Genomic DNA, 16,764 nt, shown 5'->3' with positions numbered 1-16,764 from the left:
CCACCATTTGACCCTGCTCTTTGTAGCCCCATAGGAGGTGCAGAAGTGGGAGGACACCTGGAAGCTCTTTCCTGGAAAAGTCACTGCCCCTTTAGAGTCTTAAATGGTCACATTATGGCAAAGCGAGACCAGCTTTGTGGTATCCCTCTCCCCTAACCTTTTTATGGGCCCTCCCCCTCAAATCAGAAGTTGGGGGTCAGAGAAAGGGGTCCATTATAGTGCTCCCTGAGGGAACTCCAGAGACGCCATAAGCAAAACAAGGTCAGGATTGTTTCTGAGTTGCTATGGAAACCAGGTTCCCCGCCTCCTGGTAGGAAGGAAAGAGTGCTTGAGGCCTTCCGTCTCCCAATCCTGAAGGCTGTAAAGGTGGGGTTTGCTAAGGCCTAAGGAATATGGCTGGTCTTGCAGGACAAACCAATCACTCTCAGCAGCCCTGCCTGCCAAGCCACAGCCTTTTGACCCCCTACCTTCTCTACCCTCTCACCCCAATATTCAAAGGAGGCTTTTCCTCTCAGTGCTTTGTCCTCTATGGAGACCTGTTACTTAGCAACCACTAGTGCTTTCCTAATAACTTCCAGGGACTCAGAGATATAATATCTGTCTCTATATTCAGTTCCCCTCCCCTGTCTACTTATATTTAATAACTGAAGCCCTGTCTTGGGTTCCCTTGGCACCTGTTTTAGAGCACTTTTAGAGGGATTAAGCTGCAGCCTGAAGAAATAAAGCTATACCTGAAGAACTTCCAAACATGGAAGAGTGGGGAGAAAAGACGAGTAGGTAGAAGAGCTGTGGAAACATATTCTGTTAAGTATAGGTAGAGAGGTAAAAAAAAAAAAGTATTTAGAACTTGGAATGTGGAGAGAGGACGTCCACCAGGATTCCCAAGAGTTCATTCCGAGACCAGGAGTGGACCCTACCAGCTGCTTCCTGGGCTGGCATTATTCATTTCCCACACCCTGTCCAGCCCATCCTTTCTGCCAACTTTTAGTCTACAGCCCTTTCATATTTCTGTATATGGGAGGCCCAACCCTCTGGGGATGTCCAGTTTCATAGTGTCTGGATATTGGTATCCAGTAGCGGGGCTGTGTCCATATATGTCCAACAAGGCCTGGGTATCTCCCAAAGCTTCTCAGTCATGGGGGAGGAGTTATTCTGAGCTCTCTCTCAGAAAGTCCCAGACCTAATCTGGCAGTGGGGACTGTACAATATCACCAAAATGAGGAACAAGGAATGCCTAAGTGTAGTCTGCTGTCTGCATGTAGAATCAGGAGACCTAGGTCTGGGCCTCTCTTCTTATTCTCCTGTGATCCAAGTTATTCACTTAATCTTTTAAACCCCTTGTTGCTTCATCTGTAGATCAAGAATAATATTTACCTCTTTGGACTTTAGAATGATCAGAAAAAGTAATATGTGAAAGGAAACACTCTGAAACTATCAAATTTAACGAAAATATTATTTTAAGGTCTGGAAAAGTTCTGACTGCCGGGGAGAGGGAGGCATCATGAATCCAGCCTAGTCCTGGGCTTAGGAACACCATTAGGTTTTTGGCCAGAGGGATATGATTCTTTGCCCTCTGGTTGGGGTGGGGAGCTCTAAATCAAAATCAAACACAAAGCTATCTAGGGAGAGTAGCATGCAGTGTCCCTGTCATCTTCCTCACCTCTGGTCCCAACCTCTGAGCTCTAGTCCTCAGTGGCTAAGACAAAAAAGCCTTACTGACACCCCACACTGACCCTCCACCCCTTCTGGGTCAGCGCCTTCACTGTGGTTGTGCCTGCTCACAGACTGTACATGTTCACCCTCCATACCCCCCTTCTCGGCACCTCCTCCAACCCAAGCCTTCTGTGGGAGACAGATGGGGTGTCTGCGATGGAAAAGGCTCTGGGCTCTATGCCGCTTTGGGTGGGCAGCCCCCCCTCCCCATCTCTCCACTATTCCCCCTCTCCCTACCTAAGACACTCAGATTCACCTCAGGCAGCTTTGGGAGCTGCTGAGGATACCAGCTCTCTTTCCTTCTCAGACTCAGCCCAGAAGCAGAGCCAGAATGGTCTCTTTGTTCGAGACCTAGACTCCAGCCTCTCTTCATAGAAGACCAGTACAAAGGAGGAAGTCAGGTAGGGAATGGTAGAGATCCATGTGAAGGGACCATTGTGGAGAGGCATGGAGAGGCCCAGAGTCCCTCTCTGAGGACTGGATGACTGGGCTTTGGAGCCTGAGTTGGTAGAGAAGGCTGAGCCTAGGCAGCTCCTTTGTTCCAGAAATCTGGGGTCCCTGGGGGGATGCTCAGCTTGGGGAGGAAGAAAAAGGGAGCTAACATTACAGAGCACCAACTGTGAGCCAGGCACGATGCCAGAGCCTTTCCATACCTGTAGTCACAACCAGCAGGTGAGGAGTCAGGACGAATAGGTGTCTCATGAGCTCTCAGCATCTCTCGACACAGTTGACCACCTCCTCCTTTGATTCTATATCACTGCCAATTCTCCTACCACTCTGGCTGCTCTTTCTCTGTCTCCTTTGCAAGCTCATCCTCAACTTTTTAGACTCAGCCAAGTCCCCCGATTATATACTTTCATGATATTATATCCTTTCAGAGCACTTAGCACAGTTGTTTCACACTTATTTGTACAGTCATTTGAATAACGATCCTATTTTTCCCACCAGATGGAAAGTTCCACGAGGACAATGACCACGTCTGTCTGTGTTCACCAGTGTGCTCCCAGTGCCCAGCACTGTGCCTTGCATAAAGCAGCTGTTGGGTAAATATTTGTCGAATGAATGAATAAATGACAAAATGATATCTCTCCGGCCTAAACTCAGCTTCTTAGCTACTTCCTCACCCCAGAGCTGATTTATCCCCAATGTGTGTACTAGGGAACAGGGTGCCTGAGAGGTCAAGCCATTTCATTCTTCCTGGAAAAAGCCATCAGGGCAGGACTAGCCCAAGCTCCAGGATATGGGGCCTCTGCCCTGCCAGAGCCTGGCCCTGCCTATCTGCTCTCCTGTTCCTCCAGGAATTGAGAGAATTCAAAGTCCCAACAACTTCTCTCAATATTGGGGTCTGAAATCATGTATGAGCTTGAAGGGAAGAGTTCCTTTAGAGGAGGGTGTCCCTGTTTTCTGCCTTAGCTGAGACTGTGGACACCATCTGCTGCCACCCCTCTGTTTGCTCTGTCCTCTTCCCCTGGACAAGGGAAGGGGATGGTTTGGCTAAATGGGAGGGATAGATGGTAAGAACAGGACAGGCTGCTTGTTTGATAGGGCTGGTGGTGAGCCTCAGCCAGGTGACTGGAGCAGAGGAACACAGGCACCAGCAGCCTCAGGTCCTTTGGGGCTATACACTATAGACCTGGGGAAGAAGGGAGTGGACAAAATAACTTCTGGGAGGTGGCCAGCCTTCAGCCCAGGGCTTCATCTGATTTGCTGCCCTTGCCTTCTGACCTCAAACAATATTCCTGAGTCTGCAGGAAGTTAAAGTTAGGCCAGGCCCAGCAGCCCCTTGCCTTCCCTGACCATTCCCTCTTCTAGCCAATCACACAGCCCAGAGCATCTCTCCCACCCAGGTCAGCACCAATACCCAGTCCTCACTGTGACCTCTCACCTAGTCCCCTTATCCTGACAATGTCCCTCAGCACCCGGGTACCTGGGATCATGGATCTGGAATCCACTCTAGGCAGTGTTGCTCTCTCTGACCCTACCTGTTCTCTGGCCCCCAATGAAATAGGACAACTCAGGATGTGGGCCAAGTTCTTATGTCCTCGTCAAAGGCAACATCTGTCTCTTCCAAGAAGATAACCCTGGAGTGGGGGTGGGGAGGCAAGGAATGAGAAACAGGCACAGGGAGAAACCCCAATTCTGCCTAGGCCCTAACCCCAGATTCCACTGTAAGCACAGATTGAGGGTGAGGGCCAAGATAGCCACAGAGGCCTACACTCACATGCCCCTGCATGGGTCTTCATGCCTCTGAGCCGCTGAATTTGTAGGCCCCTCCTGGGCTCACCCAGGTACCTGGGTTGCTGCTGCTGCCAAGCCAGCCTTCTTTTATTCATGCGTTGTTTTATTGCTGGCAAATGCTGCTGCTTGCCGCTGTTGGAGGCGTTCCTGCCAAATCCATCCCAACATCTTGGCCTGGCATCAGGGCGGCATGCTAATGTGGAAATTTAAAGAGCCGCTCGGCTTTAAATCGGAATTTTAAATGAGCAGCAGTGCTCCAGAGGGACCTGGGCAAAATCGAACAGTATCTGATCCACCCTTCATACTCCCACTCCCATAGCATCACCCCACTTCCTCCCACCTCTCCCCTCATCACGAGATGATGGAGTGGCACGGGACATGCTAGGGGAAGAGGGAGCTACAAGGGCAGAAGAACTGGTGCAAGATGGAGTCATCTAGGTCAGTAAAGAACTGGGATCCCTCTACTCAGGACCAAGAAGGGATCTACTGCTTGCTGTCATAGGAAAATGGAGGCAGGGGTTCTACACAAGGGATCAGGGCTGGGGATAGTGAAACTGATGTGCCTACCCCCACTTCCCATTTTACCAGGAAACAGGAAGAGAAGGTTCAGAGCAGAAGAGAGGGAAGGTGGAATTCCATGAAGATACTCACGTGCAACATACAGTCGTGCAGACTGGGATATGTGCATGCAGGTCAGGATGCTTGCTGAGGCCCCTTGTAGCACATGTACACACAGCTCACACATCACCTATGCATGAAGTAGAATTATTCACATATGCAGGGAAGTCTTTCTTCCCAAATCTAGGCCCCTGTCCTAACCAGAGCAAGCTGGTTTTTTTAAGTTGCTAGCTTGAGCTATGCCTCAGGTTTTTTCATGAATCCTAATGCACCAACATTCCCCAGCTCCTTGAGTCAGCTGTGGTGGTGACAGAGCCCCACAACAACTCTGGGGGCACCTAAGCTCATCCATGTACCTGTCTTAGCTGCAATGTGATGCCTTCTCTGGTGACCATCAGATGACAGGCTCAGACCTCTCACCTGGGAGAGGTGCTGGGCATAGCCTTGGTTTCAGAGGGAAGAGGGTCTAGTTGGAGGTGAGAAAGGCAGAAACTGTGCCTCTCTGTGACCCCCTTTCCTCCCTGTCTCCAGGAAACAGGTGGCCCCCTCATTATCAGGAAACATTTATTGAGTGCCTACCCTCAAGGAAACACTGTGCTTAGTTTAGCACAGTGCCTCACAATTTTCTGGGCTGGGTTAATGACAGCCCCAAGAATCTGGATGTGCTGTCCTCATTGGAGGAACCATAGTAACTTGGCGTGGTAACCTCAACCTACCCCATGTTAGGCTGCCAACCCAAAGAATGCTCCTTGACCTTCCCCAGGATTCCTCCTCCCTCAAAGAAGGAGCCGGCTCCTCCATTGGCTGATATGGCTGCCAGCCAAGAGGCTTAGGGCAGGCCTGGGGCATGCAGCTGGCACCTGCCCACCAGATCCCGAAGGAGCACCCTCCTCCCCCACTCCATAGCCCCATTCAGATGGCCCCTAGGCTGCAGGAAGACAAGAGCTCACTGCTCCCAATTCCCAGAGAAAACCTTGAGCTAGAAAGCCCATCATCTTCCTTTCCACTGTAACCTGCTCTGAAATCCTCCACCCAGACTAGGTATACTAAAAACCCACCAGATACTTTTTCCAGGCAAGATCAAACACTTAATATAGTAGGGGTTGGACTACAGCTAGGTAAGGCCTGAGGAGTGAGGCCTGGGCTAGAATTGTGGGAGAGGTTGCTGAGGTCAAGATGGATGAGGAAGAACTCAATGGGAGTGACATAGGATGGCAGGGGCTGGGGGATAGGGTTGGCATAAAGGGAAGAGGCTAAGTAAATCTGCATCTTTCATCTAATTAGCAACATGCAAATAATATGCAAGTCACCCCCTTTTTATTTAGAGACCACAGGGCCTGTGCTTTTTGGAAAAAGGCTGCAGAAGGACCACTAGGGAGTATCTCTGAGACCCTAAGACATGGGACACTCAGGTTCAAGAGAGGCCAGAGTGTAGCCATCTGGTTCTAGCTTATTTCATGGATGGACTCATTCCTTATGGGCCTCAATTTCCCAATGTGTGAGATGGCAGGACTGGACTAGATGGTCTCTAAGGCTTCTGTTCAATACTGACAGTAGGGTTCTCTGATCTGGGGCCCAGCGCCAGCACAGGGTAGAGGGAATGATTCCTTTCTGGGGTGGCTACTTGGCTCTCTTGCCCCTGCTGGGCATAGCCTTGGTTTCAGAGGGAAGAGGGTCTAGTTGGAGGTGAGAAAGGCAGAAACTGTGCCTCTCTGTGACCCCCTTTCCTCCCTGTCTCCAGGAAACAGGTGGCCCCCTGTTTCAGCAGTTCCTTTTAGGAAATAATTGGAATGGCAGGTACATGAGGATGTGGGAGGGTATCATGTTCTCTCCTACTCCATGCCTTTACCCACACTGTTTCCTCTGCTTGGAATGCCCTTCCTGCTTTAGTCTCTTACCTGGCTAACTCCTCTAACTCCAGCAACCTTACCTACCTTACCCTTCCACCTTCTGGGCATCCCTATGCACTGTTAACTTCTCTCATTTCCCACTGGACTGTGAACTCCTAAAGTGCAGGTAATAGGTTTTGTCCAAGATGGAATCTCCAATGTAAGTGTATTAGTTTCTCAAGGCTACTGTAACAAATTACCACAATCTTGGTGGCTTGAAACAATAAATTTATTCTCTCACATTTCTGGAGGCCAGTAGTTCAACATCAGTTTCACTGGGCCAGAATCAAGGTGTCCACAGGACTGCTCTGTCTGGATGCTCTAAGGGAAAATCTGTTCTTTCAGCTCCTAGTGGCTGCTGGCATTCCTTTGCTTGTGGCCACATCACTCCAGTTTCTGCCTCCGTCTTCACATTGCCTGCTACTCTTCTGTGGTGTGTATAATCTCCCTCTGCTTCTCTCTTATAAGGATACTTATGGCATTTAGAGCCAGGCCATATGATCCAGGCAAGATAATCTCCCTATCTCAAGATTCTTAATTTAATCACATCTGCAAAGACCCTTTTTCCAGATAAAGTAACTTACAGGTTTCAGGGAATAGGATGTGGACTTATCTTTGAGAGCCATTATCAGACTACCAAAATAAACAAAGACATCTTTATATTGGTTAAGCATCTACCATGTGCCGGACACCATACATACATTTTTCTCACTGCATTTAAGTCTCGCAATAACCCTGAAAGGTAGATAATAATAATAATGTCTCTACAGATGAGGAAACTGAATGAGGTTCAGGGAGATTGAGTCACCTGCTCAAGCTAACATAGCTGATAAGTGACAGAGCCAGAATTTGAAACCACATAGGCTTGGCTCCAAAGCCAGCATGATTTTTGCCTCACTAATAGCCTCCAAGCCTATCCCAGGCCCTGGCACAAATTTCATCTGAATAGGTGTGCAGAAAAGAAAGATAGGTGGACAAGAGAAGGAAAGATGAGGCCCAGCCTCCTAATGATATTGACTCAAGATTTCTTTTGCCAAAGCCCCCTTACCATCCCTCTAATCCTCCCTCAACACCCCTCACCCCTTATTTCAGAAGCCTGGAATCTCCCCCAGTTTGCAGCCCCCTGCCAACTGCTGCTGCCCAGAAGGGTGGCACAGCGCCTAGACTTCAGGCAGGAAATACCAAATCACAGAACCAGAGGGACCTTTGAGGTCACCTCTTCAAGCCCTCTGCCCACATATAGGCATATCCCTGAGGACAGGGCAGACAGGGTCAGAGTAGTGGGAGCAGAAGGGAAAAGTAGCCATCTCTTCCTTCAGTTGCCCTTTCTCCTCACTTCTTACAGAATTTGTACTGGGAAGTCTCCTCACTGAGGTTTAATTTTCCAGGCATCATGCTGTAATGAAAGCTGGCATGAGTCAGAAGTCTTGTGATCCAGCCCTAAATTGTCCAAAACGTAAAACAAGATTTTGGTTAAGTACCTTCACCTTGCTGGGCCTCTAATTCTTCATCTTTAAAATGGGATCAATAACGATGATAATGATAATATACCCATCTCACAGGACTGTTGGGATAATAACAGTCCAAGAAAGAAGCGTCAAACCCACGCCCTGGAGCAAGGCAGATGCTGCAGGAATATTTTTTAAGTCCCTCAGCCCTACAGCCGAAGCCTCTTTATCCTGGGTTACTCAGGGCTTTGCTCACCTCAGCCAGTCTGGTCTGCCTTGCGCGCTAGACTGTGAACTTCTCTTGGCAGGACCTTGTTCATTTTTTTTAATCACCACTCCCTCGCCCCCGTTTCCCTCCCTATTGTCTAGCCCGTGCTCGCGCACTTAGGCTCGATCTACATTTGATAAATAAACAAGTAAGGGTATGAGTCGGACCCCCAAGTCCCGAGATGCGCAGATCCTGACTCCCACCATTAACCCTCTGGGCATAACCCTTTCCCCAGGGGTCCAGGAGGCGGCGGCGAAGCGAGGAAAGGAGGCGCTGCAGCTTTAAGATTCCTCTCGGGCGTCCCGGTTGCCAAGGCGCAGTTGCCAGGGGCCTGCGCGGAGCTGCGTCCGGCCTCCGCGCCCCGGCTCCGTGCTTCCGCCGCCGCCACTGCCGCCGCCGCCGCCGCCGCCGCCGCCGGGCCGCGCCGGGCTTGGCTCCCCCGAACCGTCTGGCGGACTTGGCACCGGCCCCGACTCCTCAGTGCCCCCGCGGTGCGTGGCAGGCTGCGGCTTCATTATCCTGATTGATTCCTCCTGCTCCCCGACACCGTGGGGGCCCCGGCCAAGGAAGGGGGGTGGAAGAGGCATCTGCGGGCCCTTTCCCGGGCCCTCGCCCCCAGCCGCTCCTCAGGCTACGGACTCCTCGGTACCCTGCTGCAGCCAGCCGAGCAGGATGAGGAGAGCTAGCCCGGCCTTTCCCCCCCTGGTGGGCGGAGAGGGCACCAAGAAGCGGAGCTGTGTGGGGCCTGGTGCTCCTGACCAAGGTGCCAGCTCGGCCAGAGATGCTGCTGTTTGTGTCAGGGGCCCGCCCTCAGCAAAGGTTTTGTGCCTCCCCAGGAGGATATTGAGGGTTTGGGGTGGAGAGGGAGCAGTGATGGACTGAGAACTTTGGGAAAATAAGCCTTGGCCTAATGGGAAAGTGACATCTTCCAGGAGCACTGATCATGTGGGCCAAGGCCCAGTGACACATGTCTTATCACATGCCCCTTTAAGTACAGTTGTCAGGAGAAGCAGGGACAGGGTCTGCCCAAACAAAATGACACAGCAAGGATCTGAGCTTAAAGGAAGCCCAGGGGCTTCTGTGAGTTAGAGAACCTGTCCCCATATAGCAGGGGACGGTCAGGCTAGAAAATCATGGTCCCTCAGGAAACCAAGTGCTGAGGTGAGGCCTCAGTGGAAAGACCATCTGAGGGCCAGGCCTGGGATGGGAAGGTCTTCCTAGTTCTGCCACTTGGTTTGTGACCCGGGCAAGTCACTTTACCTTTCTTAGCTTTGGTTTATTCATCTATAAGATGGGGTTAAGACCTCCCTGACAGTTGTCCGTGGCTAAATGGGACACTATGTTGATGGCAGGCCTCTACCTAAGTTATCTGGCAAGAAGGAGAAAGGCGAGAGGCAGACTTCCATCTCTACTACTCCTGTGTTGGGTAGAGCCCTTCTCTCTCCTTGAAGGCAGTAAGCCTCCTCCGTATGGCTAAATCCCTTTAACTGGAAGCTGACCCGTAACCTTCTTGCCAGAGCTGCTGCTTTTTCAGGGTAGAGGGGCAAAACTGCTCTCTACCTCATTGGTATGGCATAGATTTAATTTCTAAATTCACATCAGGCTCTCCACCACTCCTATCCCTCTCTCTCTGTGGGGCCTCTCTTTTTACAAGTCCTGACAGTCTCCCGCTAGTGCCTCAGCCCTGTCCTGCTCAAGAGCCAGACCTGTGAAATTTCTTATATAGGCTGGGCCCTTTTGGCTAACTCCAACCTTTAGCTCCCCTCAGCCCTGGGGAAAGGGAGCTGGTGGAGAATTTGAGGCCAGTTTTTCCAGACCTGTGGCAGTTGTGTTTGTTACCATGTTCTGGGCTACTCAGGCAATTCAAGGTCTATCTCTGGGTCTGTTTCCTCATCTGTGAATTCATTAATTTATTCTTTCAACCCGCATTTCCTAGATGACCACACTGGGGCAGCATGGTGCACCCAGCAGGTGGGAGTGTGGGAATAACACAGTGGGTGGGAAGAACTGCACTCTGAAGTAGCTGATCTTCTGGGGTGGAAAACAGACACACATGTCAGCCTCCCCAACACAAGGGTATTCGCTTCAGGAGGACCTCCCAAATTCTACCATATTCCACAATGTTACGATGCTTTCTCCCTCTTTTCTGAACACAGCAGACCCTTGCTCTGGACTCTTCAGCCAGAGGCTAATTGCTTTCCTAGGGGAAAAGACAGATCCTGAAATTTGAATCTGGAGCTTTTGTTCATTCCATTTTGTTAGAATTATCTATTTCTCTAGTAGTCATACATTACTTTTATATTCAAGGTAAAAACACTAAAAACATTCTCAGTTTGGGAAAAGATGCCACGGAGGAATTTTTTCCCCTGGTAACTAAAGGCAGATCAGCACATGTATCTAGGTGTGTCATGCTGCGTAGGACCCTCAATCGATGTGACCCTGTGAGTGCCTTCCTCAGTCTACTCACTGGCCTGGCTGCACACTCATCCCTGGCCAGCCTGCTCCATCCTCAGCACCTGTAGGCCTGGGCGCCACTTCCTATTAATACAAACCACGTGGGATTCTTGCTGTGGAGTCTCTAGGCAGAAGAGGGAGCCACAGCCGCCTAGTGGCTGCCAGGGAGGCTGGCAGGAAGGGGCATCTCCACCAGGCGTCTCCTGGGAAACGGCAAGCTCCCCAGAGAAAGGACATTTGGAAATAAAATTCCTGCCACTGTGTGTTTGTATGTGTGTTGGGGTGGGAGAGAGAGTTAAGAAACCTCCCCAGCCCCCTCTGCTCTTCTCTCTTCAAGGAAAGCCTCTCCCAGCAGTTTTCCTCACTTGCAAAATTCCAGTTTCTCTCCCCGCAAACAGTTTAGGCTCTGCTGGGACTGGACAGACGACCTGGAAAGGGTCCCTTCAGATTCATGATACGGGTGGAGTAGAGCACTGGACTGAGAGCCAGAGGCTCATATCCTTGGCTATTTTGCCTCACCCTGGTCAATATACCCACTTTCTGAGTCCTGGGTTTCTCCTCTGTAAAATGAGGGTACTGGCTGAGATTTCCCCATCATTCTTAGTCGCAAGTTGGGGCTCCTCCACAAGGCCCCAAAATACAGTCAGGGCATTTTAGGCCATTTCATGCACTTGGAGCAGATACTTGATAGAAGGTAATGATTCCTTGTGCAACCTTGAATGGTCACTTAAACCAACCTTGGCCCTTCACTCATATATTCACCCAGGTATTTGTGGGTGCTTATTGAGAGTGAAATCTACACTGAGACGGTCCAGAGATGGCCCAGCTTTCCATGAAAGAAGCATCTCGGCCTCCTCATGCTATCTTGTGCCAGAGGCGAACTGCATGTTACATTCTTTCCGTGATGATCCGCTTCACATGAAGCTGGAAAGCTCTGGAACCTTCTCTTCCCATAGTGCCCAAAGCCAACCTAAAGGAGAAGCTATTGTGCCTCCTGGGGAATAGAAATGGGGGGTCCCTGTCCCTCCCCTCTCTCACGCCTACCTGGTTCCTTTTGCCCTCCCTTGCTCTTGAGGGACCAACCCCCCCACCCCCAGTCCAATCCACCTTTCCCCTGTAAAATATGAGATGCATGAGTGAAAAGTGGATCTCTTCCAGCTGGAGTTTTCCTCCTTCTGAACCCACCTCCTAGAGAGCCCCTTCCTCAAGAGACTCGACCTCCAGGCAGCCTGGGGGTTTCTGAGAGAGCTCTCCATGCAGGAGACAATCCCCACAACTTTTGGAGGAAGTAGAGGAATTCCAGGAAGGAAGAGGGCCTGGGTTTCTGCAAAAGCCCAGGAGACCCAAGCCTCCTTCAGGTGTCCTTTTAGGAGACATTGACTGGCCCTCATAGCCTGATCGTTAACCTCAGCTGTAGGTCTGCTCTAGGGGGGTGGGTGTGGGGCAAGGGAACTGGAGGTGGGAGAGTAGAAGATGAAGGGGGAAACATGGGGGGTGTGTAGCAGAAGTGGGGAGGGGAGTGACTGTCACCTTTATTGGGCATCTACTGTGTGCCAGGTGATGGGCTTTGTCCCAGTTTTACCTGGATTATCTCATCCAGTTCCCACCCCAGCTCTGTGCCAGTGTTATTATCCTGCTCTGACAGAGAAGGAAACTGAGACTCAGAGGCATTATGTAAGTTGCCCAAGGTCACACAGCTTGTTAGGAGTGGAGCCAGGATCCCAGCCTAGGTTTGTCTGCCTCCAGTGGATTCTCCTTGCTGCCAGAAAGTCCTCCTCCTGGAAAAGCAGATCTGGGGTTGGGGTTTTCAGTCAGAGCTCATCAGGATCCCCAGAGGCAAATCTATTGTCATCTGCCCTCCTCCTTCTCACCCATCTGCCAGGCAAGTCGCAGGTGAGCCCCCCACCACGGCCCCTTCCCCAGCCCCAGGTGCTAGCTCAGCTTTGCCTGACTCCCCGCCTCTCCCTGGTGCCCCAAGGTGGCTCTGAGGTCACCCACACCCCAATGCCTTGCATTCTGCATTTCCAGATCAAAGAATGATAGGAAAAAGCAGAAAGAGAGAGGAGGTCACTTGAAGGTTGGAAGCAAGGGCTCTAGTCTTGGGCAAAAGATTGGGGGTCCTGGTTATCTCCTTCAATTCAAATAAACCCTTTCCCTAACTCCCACTGCTCACCCCCCAGAGACAGCCAGAGCTTTGCTTAGTTAATGAAATACAAAAGAAGGAATCGGGGTGGGGGCGGCTCCAGAGGCTGGAAAGGGAGAGAGAGAGAGGAAAAGTTGGGTCTTTTCCAAAGAGTTAATGTTCCACAGTATGATCGATTAGGTGTCAGATGTAATTTCAAACCAATACAAGATGAATGGCATAATTTTCCCTCTCTCATTTTAGACAGAATTAAGAATCCATTAGCTAACACAAATTTTTGGCAAGTTTAATAGGAGCTCAAATCTACATTCAGAGGAAACGCTCCCCAAAGCCTGTTTCAAGCTTTTACTCCTCAGGCCCCTGGCCTCCAACGTCCTCCCCGACCCTCACAAGCCCTCTGTTGTCAGTCTCCACATGCAGCCCCCTCTCCCTTCCCCTGGTCCCCCTACATGCCCCTCCCCAGCCCAGCCCAAGATTAACTGGCCTGACCCCTCTCACAAAGGCTGGCCCTGCCCACCATTGTCTTCCAGTGGCAATGGGTGGGGGAAAGGGGCGGAGAGGCTGGCAGTGGGCCCAGGAAGGGGAGGAGGTTGCTGAGTTGGCCCCAGGCTCCAGACAAACCCTAGGGAGATGGGTGAATTGGAGTCTCAGCTACTCCCCAGAAAAGTTCTTGTTCTTATCCTAGACAAAGCATTACCTAGTTCAGAAGGGGGAATCGAACCCCATTTTTCCTCTTACATTTACATATATTAATTCATACAATAAACCGAGAGATGGGAAGCACAGCTATAAGTGTTTTACTGAGGCTTAGAGGGGTTGATTGGAGTCATCTGGGTCCAAGGATAGACCTTGGCTCTGCCACTTACTCGCTTACAAGGGCCCAAAGGTATTTACCTCCAGGCCTCAATTTTCTCATCTGTAAAATGGCAAGAACATTAGTACCAACTCAAAGAATTATCCAAAAGAATAAATGAGAAAGCTCTTGATAAAGGAGAACCTTCATGACTGTCCATCCAGGCAGAGGTGCCAAATATTCACTCTGCACCAGCCTTATAAATCAGCTCCAGCCCCTACCCTCCAAGCTCACAGCCTGTAGGGGAGACAAATGTGTAGACTGAGCCCTGCCATGGAAGGAAGAGAAGCTGGAATAATAATCACGGCAGCTTACAATTACTGGGCACTTACTCTGTACCAAGTTTGGGAGCAGATTTCTTACATATAGTAACTCATTTACTCCTTACAGCCTTATCAGATAGATACTATTATTATCATTCCACTTCCATATCGGGAAACTGAGGCACAGGCAAGTGAAGTAACTTGCCTGGGGTCACCCGGCTAGGAAGCGACAGAACTAGAATTCTAATGTAGGCAGCCTGGGACTGTGGCTTTTAATACAATGCTAAGCAGAGGTAAAGGCTGGGTTGGTGGAGCATCAGCATAGGATGTGAGACCCTGCTCTGGGGTATGGGAAGGCTTTGCTGAACCCAGTAGGTTTAAATCAGGTCTTAACTGATGAGTAGGAGTTTACCAGGTGAGCAAAGAGAGAAAGAGCATTCTAGGCAGTGAGAACAGTATATGCAAAGGCACCAAAAGAAGTCCCAGCACAGGGGATGGTGAGTGATACACTGTGCTGACCAAAACCTGGGGGTCATGTCGAGAATGGCAGGAAACAAGGTTGGATGGGCAGGCCAGGTGCTTCATTTTGACAATCCTACTCTAAAAGTTGGGAATCTAACTCCTATAAACAGCCTTACTTGCTATGCTCATGAGTTATGACTTTTTCACATTGTCGTACTAACAGAGCTATTACCTTCTTTCTTCATTATAATAACCACACAATGCAGGTACTATTATCCCATTTTTCAGATGAGTAAGTGAGGCTCAGGGATATTAAGGAACTCGCCTAAAAGACACATCCAGAAAGTGACAGAGCTGAGCATTAAACCCATGTCTGACCCAGAGCCCAAACTCTTAATCACTGTGCTTGCTGTGTCCTGGTAGGCAATGGGGAATTTTGGAGGAACTTTTGGCAGGGAGTAATGAATTTGGATTGAGTTTTAGGAAAAGAATTCCAACAGGGTGTGGAGCTTGGGTTGAAGCAGAGTGAAACCGAAGGCAGGGAAGCCGGTAAGGAAACCATTGCTCTGGTCCAAATGAAAGTTCCAGATGGAGAAAAGGCCTTCCCTCAACCATAGGGATGAAAGGGCCTCCTGAAGCCTAAGTAATTATAGTCATAATAATACTATTAAGTGCCTACCCTGTGCCAAGAACTTCCCATGAGCCATCTCCAACTTGTACAGTGCTGTAGGGCAGATATTGTTTAGCCCCATTTTACAGATGAGAAAGCTAAAGCTCAGAGAGGTTGAGCCTCTGGACCACAAAGCTATGATCTGGCAGAGCTCGGACTGGCCTGAAACCCTAGTCTTTCCTTTTACCTTACTGCCGGAGGTGGTTGGACCACACATGAGCAGTCAGCTCTTCCCTCTTGACATGGCTTAATTTTCCCTGGCATACGTATTATGGAGCTGAGCCTCCATTTGGTCCCCAGCAAGTGGCCTTGAGCTGAGGGAGGTGGAAAGGGGATGAGGAGGAGTAGAGGAGAAGAGAAGATGGAGAGAGAGCTCTGGCTCTCTGAGGGGTGAGCCAGCAGTCATTTTTCATGTTCCTTTTGACCATTCGAGAAGATGTACAGGACAAGGTATACAGGAAGATGAGAGCATTTCATCCTGTTAGCTCTGAAGTGGAGAGGAGGCCTCATACCTTCACTTCATTTCCTAACTTTTGGAAAGTCCTTCTTGCTATCTGACTCCCATTCCTCCTAATGGAGTCACAAACAACCTCAGTTGCCAGTTTCAAGAAAGAGCCCCTGCATCCTGCCAGGAGGACACATCTCTGTAACCTTCCTCATGGGGTGAGGAGTCAGAAGATGGTAGAGTATTCCATCTACTTGCCTTTATGTCACTGCATATCCAGAGGTGAGATGCGGGTACCTTGGTTTCCAGGGTATTCCACTGAGAGTAGGAAATAACCAGGCCCCTTGGCCCAGGCCCCTCCTCTGCAGAGAGGGAGAGGAATAGCAGTGTCTGAGGGGGATGAAGGAGGGAGGAGACCTGCCAGGGCCACAGCCTGAAAAACAGACCCAGGACTGCTGCCTTGAAGGGAGAAAGATCTCTGAACTTTAGTAAAATTCCTTGGTATCATAGTTGAACATATATAAAGGAACCTATATCCCTGCCTGGGCTAAAAATTGCAGGAGCAGCGAACTCCTGGGTCAGCCCAGGGTCACCCTAAGGAAGAGAACTTGGGGAGGGGACTGGAGAGAATACGTAAGAGAAAATGGCTTTGAAGGAATGAACTGGGGCTTTGGAAGCAAAGGAGCTCAAGTTAGAATCTGAGCCCTTCTGCTGCAAAGGCAGGAGCAACTGGGGCAGGTTTATCTCTTGATTTGACATATTTTCATTGATATCCTACTATGTGCCAGGCACTAGGATATTTCAGACAAAGATCTTTGCCTTCAAGGAACTTATGTCTAGTTGGGGAGACAGACATAATACATCAGTAAATTAAATTTATGGTAGAAGGTAGTAAGTGCTATGGGGAGAAAGTTCATGAAAAGGTGATCTAGATTGGGAGTTGAGATTGCCATTTTTAGTAGGGGTTAGGGTATGCCTCATTTGGAAGGGCAGAATTTGAGCTAGGACCTACAGGGGTGAAGAAGTCGACAGTGTGGATATCAGGGAGCAGCCAGCAAATAGGCTGTAAGGCAGGCCTTGCCTGATGGGCCAAGGGGGCCAGTGGACTGGAGGGATGGAGGGAGAAATGGAGGGAGGTGCAGACTGTATGGGGCCCTGTAGGCCTTTATACAGACTTTAGTTTTCTCTGAGAGTAAAATGGGGAGCCCTGGCCAAATATCCAGCAGAGAGAAAACATGATCACACAAATGTTTCAAAGGTTCACTATCAGCTCTTATCAGGAGACTGGGCTGGGGCTGAG

General features: G+C 50.0%; 1 protein-coding gene and 1 long non-coding RNA gene across 8 annotated transcripts in view; one reads left to right on the top strand and one right to left on the bottom strand.

The window, feature by feature from the left end:
* CDK12 (cyclin dependent kinase 12) overlaps positions 1-7,118 on the top strand; it is a 70,768-nt gene extending 63,650 nt beyond the window's left edge. For 3 of the 7 annotated variants that reach the window (XR_005655098.1, XR_005655097.1, XR_005655093.1), the window contains 2 exons: positions 2,662-2,756; positions 4,540-7,118. The gene's annotated coding sequence lies outside the window, so the exon portion shown is untranslated. Of the gene's footprint in view, positions 1-2,020; positions 2,806-4,539 lie in introns of those variants that run through there. The other 4 variants (XR_005655096.1, XR_005655091.1, XR_005655094.1 and 1 more) reach the window with 2 other exon arrangements.
* LOC120611203 (uncharacterized) lies at positions 3,695-8,553 on the bottom strand. The gene is made up of 3 exons (XR_005655099.1): positions 8,163-8,553; positions 4,603-4,699; positions 3,695-3,794 (listed from the first exon to the last, which is right to left on the bottom strand). It is a non-coding gene; the product is annotated as an uncharacterized LOC120611203 (long non-coding RNA).
* Between the last annotated feature and the right edge of the window lie 8,211 nt (positions 8,554-16,764).

The sequence above is a fragment of the Pteropus medius genome, unplaced genomic scaffold (genome assembly GCF_902729225.1).
Source record: "Pteropus medius unplaced genomic scaffold, Ma_sr-lr_union100, whole genome shotgun sequence".
Lineage (NCBI taxonomy): Eukaryota > Metazoa > Chordata > Mammalia > Chiroptera > Pteropodidae > Pteropus > Pteropus medius.
Note: the sequence above shows the minus strand (reverse complement) of the source record. Positions and strands in the feature narration are given on the sequence as shown.